General features: G+C 52.1%; 1 pseudogene; it reads right to left on the minus strand.

Annotated features, from left to right (window-relative positions):
* Positions 1 to 2,662: 2,662 nt before the first annotated feature.
* Positions 2,663 to 12,765, minus strand: part of LOC141025972 (uncharacterized) — a 69,645-nt pseudogene continuing 59,542 nt past the window's right edge.

Here is a 12,765-nt window from a genome sequence, read left to right on the forward strand (position 1 = left end):
GATCTCGGTCACACCGATTGGCCCTGGCCATTGCACAAGTACAACTCGGTCTGACCGAAGTGTACTGATCAGCGCGACCGAAATCACTTTCTCTGTGAAACCCTAGCATCTCGGAGTCACCGAACTGCATTTCGATCTGACCGAAACTTCATGTTTAGACTCTGACCAGTGCTTCGTTTCACCAAGTTTGTCAAATCGGTAGCTCCGAAATGCCTTCTACAGAAAACTAAAGTTAAATTTTTGTCTTAATATTTTTAAAATAAGTTGTACTTTGTGATGCTCATCCACTTTATCTACACCCAACTATTCAGAGGTTTAGTTTCAGCTATGTCAGAGGGCAGTGACAGTCATAATAGGTCAGAAGAGCAAGCAAGTCTCAGTGCAGACACTAGTCCTGAGAACAGCTATGATGAGGGTAGCAGAAGCACTACTAGCAACTTGCCTAAGGCAGCAACCAGGCAAAGTGTTGGTGCAACAAATCCTGGGTCCGTTGCCCGGACTGTGCACATGCATGAGGTCAAGTTCACAACACCATGATCAACCCAAGCATGATGGATTGATTCCCTCAAAGGATCCAAGCACAGATCAAGATGGCCAAGTTGAAGCCAGATAAGCAAGATGCTGCTAAGGGAAAAACCTCCCTTGCCGGGTAGACGAGCCTAGCAAGGACGAGGATCGTCCTGGCAGCGATCCCCAAGACCATCCCGGCAGGCCTGCCGGGGCCTGCCGAAGTAGAACACCCCGTCAAGACTCCACCGCACCACCTCATCACGATGCACGTCATCGATCAGTGCGATGTCAAGATCCAATGTGACTAAGTGGCTGCTATGTTCCACATGGGAGCCACTTCCTACAGAAAATACCTACAAGCGACACCCGTCCTGCGACGTGTCAAGCGAGCAGGCGCAAAGCTGGCAAAACAGACCGGCAGGGCTTGCCGGGCAAGTTATGATGTGACATTGAGCGGCGCATTTAATGCGCTCTGTTAGCCTGCCGAGTTAGGTATGATAGCACTATTTGCTATCTAATGAGTGCATAATGACTGATTTGCCACTGTGGCGACCCCTTGATCTATAAAAGGAGGCCCATGGCAATCATAGAAACGATTCAGACCCTTGTACACTCATACGCGCGTAGCCGTTCTCGTCCCAAGGCAACCTTGCTGGGCAAGAGCGCTGCGCTTTCCACCATAGTCCACCATCAATCCACCAAAGCAGGAGTAGGGTTTTACACCTCACGGCGGCCCGAACCTGGGTAAGATTTCCTGTGTGATCTCTGCCGTGCTGTCTCACGCTCCTCCACTCTTTGTGCAATGTGCCATCCCCCCGCCGAACCAGAAAGGGGCTCATGGCCCCATAGGTGTCCATAGTTTCCCACGACATCTTTGGCGCGCCAGGTAGGGTGATCACTTGTTTGAATCCGAAAGCGTGAGCAGCGCGTCATCTTGATCGCCATTTCCATCGTCTGCGGCTCCATCGACTATGGCGCCCAAGAAGAAACCCAGTGCTATAGCTCACCCATCCACCTCGAAGGCTCCGCCACCCACGGCTGCCGACGCCACGGGGAATGCGGAGGCCCATGAGGATGCGGGCGCTGCGGGGGACGCGGTCGGCCGAAGCAGGAGCGGTAGGCACCGGAGGAGAGCAGCATCAACAACACTCCAGCGTCCGCGCTCCTCGAGGTATGGACGGGGGGGTGTTACTTTGCCTACACCCTCTCTCCTCGCCGAAGGGCACATCCACAGTGGTGGCACTAGCTCTAGGGAAAATCGCCACCCTCCAGCCACCCCCGCCACAGGCGCGACGGGAACGCGTGTGCCTCCCCCGAAACGGGTCAACCTAGCCACATCGCCCGACGGAACCACTGGCCCTCAAGTGCCTTCACTGCGCCACCATGCCATCCAAGTGACTGGCTCGCAACAGCGTGGGCATGAAGCCGTCGCCATCGGCATTGTCAGAAGCCAGGCGGCGGAGCGATCCACGTCATCATCTCCGATGCCAAGCACTGCTATGGAAGCCATGGCGCGGGCCCAACTATTGTTAAGGTTCCCACCGGCAACCGATCAGATGGATGAATGGAGAGCCACCATTCAGAGTCTGATTGGCTTTGCCGAGGCTGGGGGGCCACACCGAGCTGGCCCGCCCACGGCCTCCCCAAGCGACAACGGCGGCTCGCCGCTGGCCGTACGGAAGGGGCCGCCCCCACTGTGTAGTCCCCACCACGGCCACCAGCGCGGGCACTGCCAAACCAAGAAACCGACAACATCTGAGCCTCTTCCAACCCTCGAGCATGTACAAGCCAACGGCGAGCCCGAGAGGACAGGCGGAGGGGAGGCACGCGCGTCGTCATCGAGCAACGCCACGACGACCACTGCTGGACCGATGGGTGCGATGGCCCGACGTCGACGAGCCTGCGCTCAAGGATGGCGGGTGCCTACCTTTCGAGACTGCAAGTCCGTTGGCCATCCGCTCGCATGCTCAAGCCAGAGATACCCGAGAAGTACGATGGGAGGCTAAACCCATTAGATTTCTAGAGCATCTACACCATTGTTGTTCAAGCTGCCGGGGGAAGAGATGAGAAGGTATTTGCCAACTACTTCCCTTTGGCACTCAAGTCCAACGTGAGGTCTTGGCTAATGCATCTGCGGGAGAACTCTATTTCCTCATGGGCTGACTTGTGCCATGAGTTCATTGGCGCCTTCACGGGTGGCCACCAAGAACCAGGGCGACCCAGCGACTTGCAGCTTCTCCAGCAGAAGGAAGGTGAGACTCTGCGGAAGTACTTGCAGAGATTCAGAAAAGTCCACAAAAACATCCCAGATATCCACCCAATAGCTCTGATAGCTGCCTTCCAGTCGAACGTGCGTAACCGCAGGGTACGTTCTAAGATGAATGTGCGGCTGCCCAAGACTGTGAAGGAGCTTTACACCTTGGTGGACAAGTGCGCTCGGGTGGAGGAGGGAAGAAAGCTTCCTGGGGAGGAAGATTGTGTCGACATCGACTCAGAGGATGATGGTGAGTCCACCAGTCAGAAGAAGAAGAAGAAGAATAAGAAGCACAAAAAGAGGCACAAGGATAAGGTGGTGATGACCGTCGAAGGATCGGGCACGCTTAGTACCGGCAAGAAGGCTAAGGCCGAGGTCCCTGAGGGAGTCCTGGATTAGGGGGTCCTCGGACAGCCAGACTATATACTTCTGCCGGACTGTTGGACTGTGAAGATACAAGACTCAAGACTTCGACCCGTGTCCGGATGGGACTCTCCTTGGCGTGGAAGGCAAGCTTGGCAATACGGATATGAAGATCTCCTCCCTTGTAACTGACTCTGTGTAACCCTAGCCCCCCTCCGGTGTCTATATAAACCGGCGGGTTTAGTCCGTAGGACCGACAACAATCATACCATAGGCTAGCTTCTAGGGTTTAGCCTCTAGGATCTCATGGTAGATCAACTCTTGCAATACACATATCATCAAGATCAATCAAGCAGGAAGTAGGGTATTACCTCCATCGAGAGGGCCCGAACCTGGGTAAACATTGTGTCCCCCGCCTCCTGTTACCATCCACCTTAGACGCACAGTTCGGGACCCCCTACCCGAGATCCGCCGGTTTTGACACCGACATTGGTGCTTTCATTGAGAGTTCCACTGTGCCGTCATTATAAGGAAGGATGGCTCGTCTTGTTGTCAGGGACAACATCACCTCTGGGGGAGCCCTGACTGTAGGCCAAACTCTCCGACTAGGCGGCTTCGTCATGACCGTCCGTTCGGCCACTGCGCCGACGATGACTTCTCGGGTCATCGAAAACAGCCTCCACATCGGCTCGGAACTTACCGAGCGGATGAATCCAATGGAGCTCTCCTCTTCGAACGAGCTCTTGGATCGCATCGCCGCTTTGGGAGTCGCTACTGACTATGATTAGATTGGGCTTAAACCCGACCAAAGGGAGATTAACTCTCCGCCGGTCACCCATCAGATAGCGGTGGTGGAGGAGCAATGCGGCGATTCTTCCTCTATCTTGAGGACAAACTATGTCCGGATTCCTGAGCTCTCCGAGCCGGATACCCGTCTACGGGAGGACATCGCCCAAACCCTGAACCTAGAATCAGGCAGCGGGCCAGACCCATTGGGCAACATCACGGAGCCCGAACTTCCAAGATCGGAAACTCCTCCGCCCCTGGGTCTCAGATCGGGTCAAGGTCCGGACTTAAATCCACCCACCCACCCAGATATAAATGATCCTTCCCACATTAGGCAAGAGCCCCAGGAGACAGTACATCACTATTGGGCCAGATTCCTCCTTGTAATGAACAAGGTCAAGGACTGTCGTGAGGAAGACGCAATTTCATTCTTTTGCAATAATTGCACGGACAAGGGAATACTCAACACCATTAGTCGCCGTGACATAGCACACTTCGCTGACTTGGCGGCCATAGTACGGAAGTACTGTGCGATGGAAAGCGCCTGGAAAACCCAAATAAAATTTTGGGATAATCCGGCTCTGACAAAACCCCCAGTCCGAACTAAAAGGGTGCACTCTCATAAGTCGCCCGACTCAATTACAAACAAGCAAAAGCCCACTACAGGGCGTGGAACCGTATTGGAGGGATGGCTTAATGGGCCATGCAAAATTCACAGTACATCGGATACCATACCAACACACAGCCTTAGAGCATGTTGGGTACTCCGGCAGGTGGCTAAGAGCGGTGAGGATCTCCTCATTAAAAATACCGCAGAGCACCACCCCGTGGATAACAACAATACAGTATTGAGAGTCTTCGAGACCTTCGCCTCAAATAATAGGCGTAAGCGAGCACTCCGCAGCCTTGCCGAAGTCTGCCACGTGGCAGCAATAAATCCATGGAGCGACACGGCTATCACCTTCAATGCCAGTGACGAACCAAAATTCCGAACAGCCTGAGCACCAGCCGCCTTGGTCCTTAGTCCAATTGTGGACGGCTTTCGGCTTACTAAAGTGCTCATGGACAGCGGCAGCGGATTAAACCTCATTTATGAGGAGACTCTTCAAAAAATGGAAATAGATAGAAACCGCATTGAGCAAAGCAGCACGACCTTCAGAGGAATCATCCCTAGTCGGGTGGCACGATGTGCTAGGAAAATCACACTAGATATGGTATTCGGCACGCCGGAGAATTATAGGTCTGAAGAAATTACATTCCAAGTGGCCCCGTTCAGTAGCGGATACCACGCCCTTCTAGGGCGGGAGGCATTCACGATCTTCCAAGCCATACTCCATTACGGGTACATGAAGCTCAAAATGCCCGGGCCCAATGGAATCATCACTCTAGCTAGTGATCCGGACATAGCACTCCACGCTGAAAACAAAACAGCCGCACTGGCCCTCGAGGCATTATCCGAAGCCCTCGCGGCCGAGGAATTAATTGCGCTGCGCTCCACAGTGGACAGGGACGACGTGGTACTTGACAAAAGATCCAAGTCCACCTCTTTTAAACCAGCGGATGAAATAGTCAAATTCCAAGTCCACCCAACGGACCCTACAAAAACAGCATCCATCGGGGCACAGTTAAACCCCGCTGTAGACGCCGCACTATGGGAGTTCCTGCGAGAGAATTGGGACATATTTTCCTGGCATCCTTCAGACATGTCAGGAATCCCACGCAGGCTGGCCGAGCATAGCCTTAACATTCTAAAGGGATTCAAGCCGGTCAAGCAGACTCTTCGCCGTTTCTCTGAACCTAAGCGACAAGCCATGGGAGAGGAGCTAGCCAAGTTACTCGAGGCCAGATTCATTAGAGAAATAAAACATCCGGACTGGCTAGCAAACCTGGTGATGGTACCAAAGAAGGACAAATCATGGCGCCTATGCGTCGACTTCAAGGACCTTAATAAGGCTTGCCCAAAGGATCCCTTCCCCCTCCCTCGCATCGATCAAATTAGCGACGCTACCACAAGACACGACTCATTGTGCTTCCTCGAAGCATACTCCGGTTACCACCAAATTAAGATGGCGGAGTCTGATCAAGCCGCAACGGCATTTATCACTCCATACGGTCCCTTCTGTTTTAACACAATGCCCTTCGGGCTCAAAAATGCCGGTGCAACGTATCAACGCATGATTCAGACATGTCTGGAAAAACAGATCGACAAAACAGTGGAGGCATACGTAGACGATGTGGTCGTTAAAACCAGACACGTCGAATCCTTAATAGACGACTTGAGGCTCACGTTCGACAATCTCCGAACATACGACATCAAGCTCAATCCGGAAAAATGCGTTTTCGGCGTGGCCGCCGGAAAGCTCCTGGGCTTCATCGTCTCCCGTAGAGGAATTGAAGCAAATCCGGCTAAAATCCGAGCTCTGTCACAGTTGGCTATCCCAACTGACCTCAAGCAAATCCAGAAGTTAACTGGATGCGTGGCGGCCTTAAGCCGCTTTATCTCCCGATTAGGAGAAAAGGCACTACCCCTTTATCGCCTTCTTCGGTGCACCAAACACTTCGAGTGGATGGACACGGCCACGGCCGGATTGGAAGAAATAAAAGCCATCCTAGCCACCAACCCAATCTTGGCCGCGCCAAATTTCGGCGAACCAATCCTGTTATATATAGCGGCAACTCACCAAGTTGTAAGCGCAGTGCTCGTCGTCGAACGAGAGACGGACGGACATAAATTCCCACTTCAAAAGCCGGTATATTATGTATTCACTGTCCTCACTCCATGCAAATCACGGTACCCACATTATCAAATGATAGCATACGAGGTATTTATGGCATCCCGGATATTACGACACTACTTTCAAGAGTGTTCAATTACGGTGGCCTCGGAAGTACCACTCAATGACATAATAAACAACCGCGATGCCATGGGCCGGATTGCCAAATGGGCTATCGAGCTCCTCCCGTTCGACATAAACTATAGACCACGGCGAGCCATTAAGTCGCAACTACTAGCCGATTTTGTCGCCGAGTGGACAGAAGCCGAACTCCCTAAAGAATACGGCGCGTACTCCAATTGGATCATGCACTTCGACGGCTCTAAAATGCTGCTGGTCTGGGGGCTGGCGTCGTCCTAACATCCCCCACCGGAGATACAGTCCAATACATACTCCAAATACTATACGCAGACTCGAACAACGCAGCCGAATACGAGGCCCTGTTACATGGTCTCCGGATGGTAGTTTCCATGGGCATTCAACGCCTAGAGGTGCGTGGGGACTCGAACCTCGCAATATCTCAAATAAATGGAGACTTCGACGCCAAGGATCCGAAAATGGCGGCTTACCGCAATGCCGGCCTCAAAATGTCAGCTCGGTTCGAGGGGCTTGAATTCCACCATGTGGCTCGGGAAAACAATCAGGCGGCGGATATCCTCGCCCGTATCGGCGCTAAGAACGACCCTGTCCCACCTAACATATTCTTGGAAAGGCTGTTTAAGCCATCCGTGGTATGGGAAAGGGAAACCGGTAACAATAGTCCGGACCCGGCCACAACACCAGATACCGAACACTCTGACACAATCGGAGGCTCTGCCACCGAAATAACACCTTCAGCCCATGTGATAATGGCCATCATTGCCCCGTGGACAGAACCATTCCTGGCCTACCTAACCAGGCAAGAACTACCCGAGGACCAAAATGAGGCACACTTCATAGTGCGGCGGTCTAAAGCCTACAAGGTCCACGAGGGAGAGCTTTATAAGAAAAGCACTACCGGAGTCCTTCAAAGGTGCATCTCCAAAGAGGAAGGGCGGAAGCTTTTGGCAGAAATCCATGCTGGACTCGGCGGCCACCACGCCGGATCCCGGGCCCTTATAAGGAAGGCCTTCCGTACAGGTTTCTATTGGCCGACGGTCCGAGCAGACGCATGGGACCTTGTTCAACGTTGCGTCGGTTGCCAGCTTTTTGCAAACCAAAGCCATATGCCACCTAACGCTCCCCAAACAATCCCCATTACTTGGCCCTTTGCGGTCTGGGGGCTTGATATGGTCGGACCCCTCAAAGGAGGAACCCATAAGAAAAAATACCTATTGGTCATGGTGGACAAATTCACCAAATGGATAGAAGCCAAACCAGTCAAAACGGCTAAATCTGGACCGGTGATAGACTTCATATCTGGGGTTGTACACCGTTATGGCATCCCCCACAGCATCATCACCGACAATGGCTCGAACTTTACAGCCGACGAGGTAAAACTTTGGTGCAGCAACATCGGCATCAAGCTCGATTATGCTTCTGTCTATCACCCGCAAACTAACAGTCAAGTCGCTCGAGCAAATGGTCTTATCATGAGTGGCATTAAACCCAGATTAGTGCGGTCCTTAAAGGAATCAAACACGCAGTAGGTAGAGGAGCTCGACTCCGTACTATGGGGGCTGCGGACCACGTCGAATCGCACTACCGGATACACACTGTTTTTTATGGTGTACGGCGCAGAGGCGGTACTGCCCTGCGACATAATTCATGATTCACCTCGAGTGCGCATGTATGAAGAAAAAGAGGCCGAGCTCGATCGGCAGAATAGTTTGGACGCCCTGGAGGAGGAGCGTGACATGGCAAAAGCCCGTTCCGCATTCTATCAGCAACAGGCTCGAAGGTATCAAAGCAGAGAAGTACGGGCCAAAGCTTATAACATTGGCGAAGTCGTTCTACGCCTACCGGTGAAGAAAAAGAACAAGCTCAAGCCCAAATGGGAATGTCCCTTCATTAGTGACCAGGTTCTGACCGGTGGAGCGTACCGTCTGCGGGATGCATCGGATAATCGACTCGAGCCAAACCCATGGAACGCAGCCAGACTCCAAAGGTTCTACGCCTAGTGTCGGACTCTTTGTTCGTCTCCTTACCTCCGTCAATTTTTTACATATCCATTATCTGTCTTTTCTTTCTTTCTCTCTTCATTTTTCCTTTTCTTCAAGGCCTTAAAAGGCTAAATTGTGTCTTGACTACACAATCTTGACGCGCTAACCTCGCTCATTATACCTGGGGGCTTCTTATATAGAAGCTTAATATAACTATTTTCCGGGCTTTATGCCCCACACATGTGTTATTCTTCCACATGTACCTTTTTCGCCATTATATGCATCGATATGACTTAAGTTTTGGCCAAGCTGGGTTGCCTGGCTCTTGTGTTTATGCCCTACGTTCCCGTTAATTTGGCTAGGGCATAAGGGGAGCACCTCTGCGATTGTTACTGCCGGGTCAGCCGGATGTGTACCTCAGACTGGGTGAAGCCGAAAGCTCGCGTTCTTAAGGGAATACTCGGTCGGTGAACAAAAGATGACTTTTATTTATTTTAATACATGCCCCAGATGTTTATAGCCTGCGTCTCTTTTCGCAGTTCGGACATGCACATTAGGGCATGTGTACCCAGGGAAAGGAACCCTTAACGGAACTATTCTCCCTGGAAGATGTTTCTTACTATCCATGTAATATAACATAGCTAGTTGGGTAATTGTCTGTTCAAGAACTTATGACCCCTACACCTGGTTTCCACGCGTACCCCAGTTTTTACATAACTGAGCGGGTATTCGGATACACTCCGGACTATCGGGTCCAGAGATCGAAGCGAAAAGGTCTGCCATGACAAATGATTTACAATCCAGCTAGGGACAATATATGTCACTTGAAGTACACAGTCACTTAGACTGACTAAATTCTTCTTCTATACCATCCAACAGGCTGTCTAGCCTACAATTCTGTTGGGAATACTTTGCGGCTAATTCTACTTGGTCATACACCAAACTGACGGGGATCTCTTTCCCATCGGGCCCCACAGGTCCGACCTTGGCCATGTGGTTTGGGTCAGCTTTGGTATATCGCGTCTTCACCATGGCCCACGCTTCCCTTGCACCTTGTTGGCAAGCTGATATCTTCCATAATCGGAAGCGCCGCCGCGCTCCCTTGAGCTTCTCTATAAGCTCCCCCATGCCTCCTGGCGGGGAGGCGGATGGCCACAAGGCTTGGGCAATACCCTGCATCACCTGTTGAACTTGTTCGTGCAGTTGTGAGAGCTCTTGTAGAAGATCACCCGCAGACCCGGGCATCTCCTCCGCGGGATGACCCGTCAGCATACCTGCAGACATAACTCTGTTATGGCTTCTTCGCCGAATTCTTTCAAAAGTTCGTTCAAGCACTTACTGAAAATGCCGCGTCAAAGCCGCTTATTCTTCTTCACGGAGTCCGCAAGCTGGGCTCGAACATCTTTCAGTTCCACGCCCAGCTGGATATTGGCGTCTTGGAGATCATTTTTCTCCTGCCTAACTCGCGTAAGCACGCGCTCGCCAGCATTTAGCTGTCGATTAGCATGTTGCGCATCCCCCGGCATGGCCTCCGGATTCACTCCGGAGTCATCTGCAACATCTATTGTTAGATTTGCATGCATGCCGCATACTATCTGGTACATGTCATTCTTTGCAATGGAAACAAGTATTACCAGAGGGGACCTTTTCGGACTCCTTCAATGCGGCAACTGCGGCCCGTAGCTGGGCTTTGCACTCTTCCAGCTCTTGAGACAATTGGGTTTTCTTCTCTGTAAGAACCTGCACCAATAATGATCCTTAAATCAGTTGTGTCAACTGTTTCAAGTCTCAGGGGCTACTGATATATATAATCAACAGATTTTCTTACCCGTATATCCTTTACATACTGGTCCGTGACTCTGGCAAGACCATTTTGAGCGGCACGGATGTACGCGTCTCCTGAGTTGAAGGCATCAAACGCCTCTTGGGAGAAACAAGCGTCACGGAATACGGCCCGGCGACGCCTGTAATTCATGGCGCTCTCCACTTCGGAATTTGTAGCGGATAATCTATCCGCATCCTCTGTAGGAGGAGCATCCGGCGTTCGCCCCGTATTAGCTTCCGCCTCTATGTCCGGCCCTGGAGCCTGACTGGTGGAGGCATGATCGGCAACCTCTTCGGACATAGTCCGGCGAGCGTTTTTCCTACTAGGAAACATGGACGTTATTATATTTTAAAAGACGACAACCACGGAGCGAGGTTCTGTATCATACCTCTGCAACGGTGTCTCAGTCCTGACCGCCTTCCTTTTTAGCCTACCCGGCTTCGGTGCCCCTTGTTGGTGAGTCACTGCGGGTTCGGCATGGCGTCCCGAGGGCCTTCCCTGTAAGACACCATATGTGTATGTAGGTGAAGTGCAAAAAAGGGGATCCTTCTCGGAAGTTGGGACTCCGGTTTTACTTACATGCGATGCAGGGAGTAGCCCAGGATAGTCGGCTATGATGGCCACCATGGCATCATCGCAGCTCAATTAATAGAATGTCCTGTCGATCAGCTCCACAAATATGTCCGGATCCTCTTCGAGTCCGGGATCGAGGGCCCAGTCAGGGTCCTCCGGTTGTGGAGGTGGGCTGTTGACCTCCCTTACAGCTTTTCGCAGTTCCTGCCATGAAACGTCAAGGTAAGTACTTACGACGAAGAATGGGGGAAGGCTGGGAGTAAAAAGTGACAGCGTCACCCAGCTTGGAGGGTTGTACATGGAGAATTCATCCCGTGGCTTAATGCAGATGAACTCCTCTTCCTCTCCCTTGTACAAATCGGACATAATTTTTGCTAGAGTAGCAACTGAGTCTGGTCCCTTACGCCCGCAGCGGGTGGCATCATCTTCCCCGTTAAAGTGCCACATGGGGTGCCCTCGATATTGAAGTGTCAGTCCTGATTGAGCCATTATTTTTATCCGGCCCATCAGGTAAAGGACTTCTCTGTTATCTTCCTCCTGAGGGCTCCGAGGGCGCCAGCTGCGGCGTTTCTTCAGGGGAGCGTTGTCGAACTCAGGGAGGCCCATCCGAATAGGGTCTGGAAGGGGGACGTCCTCCTTATAAAACCACTCCGAAGGCCAGTCCTCTGATGTCTTCTTTGGAGTACCGGACGGGTATCCGGTCCCGGCGATGCGCCATATTTTGGCTCCGCCCACTTGGTACAGTGACCCCTCCTGTGTATGGGGTACGAGGCAGAATAGCCTCTTCCATAGCTCGAAATGAGCTTCACAGCCCAGAAACAGCTCGCAAAGGGCGACATAGCCAGCAATGTGTAATATGGAGGCGGGAGTGAAATTATGCAGCTGGAGGCCATAGAACTCCAGGAGCCCACGGAGGAACGGATGAATTGGAAATCCAAGCCCTCTTAATAAGTAATGGACGAGGCATACCCGCTCCCCCATGGATGGGCTGGGAAAGATCTCCGCTTGCTCCCCGCCGTTATAGGTTGCGAGCCCGGCTCGAACGGGGACCATATACGCTGGAGGGAGAAACCCCTGGGTCTACAACTCTAATAATTGGCTATGGGGGATGGAACACTTCTTCCAATTGCCGGGCTTAGGGCTACAGGAGCGAGAGGAGGAGCTGCGACGATCGGCAATGTTAGAATGGATTTTTTTCGGGCGCGCTCCGATGGATACTCGCTGTGGGACGATGGTGTGATCTGGATCTGAGAATCCCCGTCTCTTTAATAGATGTTTTACCCACATGGCTAGGGTGGCAATTGAAAAAATGCCCTGACTTCTCGCATTCGCTCGACGCGTGGAGAATATCCATTATTAGGCGCGAAAGCCAAGGAGTACAACATTTATGGGAAGCCGGACACTACTCAAACAAGTGTTCAGAATTTGGAGAAGAACCCGCCTTGCAATGCAGAAGACAATCTGCGTGCCGGACTCATCGTCATTGAAGCCTGGTTCAGGGGCTACTAAGGGAGTCCTGGATTAGGGGGTCCTCGGACAGCTGGACTATATACTTCTGCCGGACAGTTGGACTGTGAAGATACAAGACTCAAGACTTCG

This window comes from Aegilops tauschii, chromosome 6 (genome assembly GCF_002575655.3).
Source record: "Aegilops tauschii subsp. strangulata cultivar AL8/78 chromosome 6, Aet v6.0, whole genome shotgun sequence".
Taxonomy (NCBI): domain Eukaryota; kingdom Viridiplantae; phylum Streptophyta; class Magnoliopsida; order Poales; family Poaceae; genus Aegilops; species Aegilops tauschii.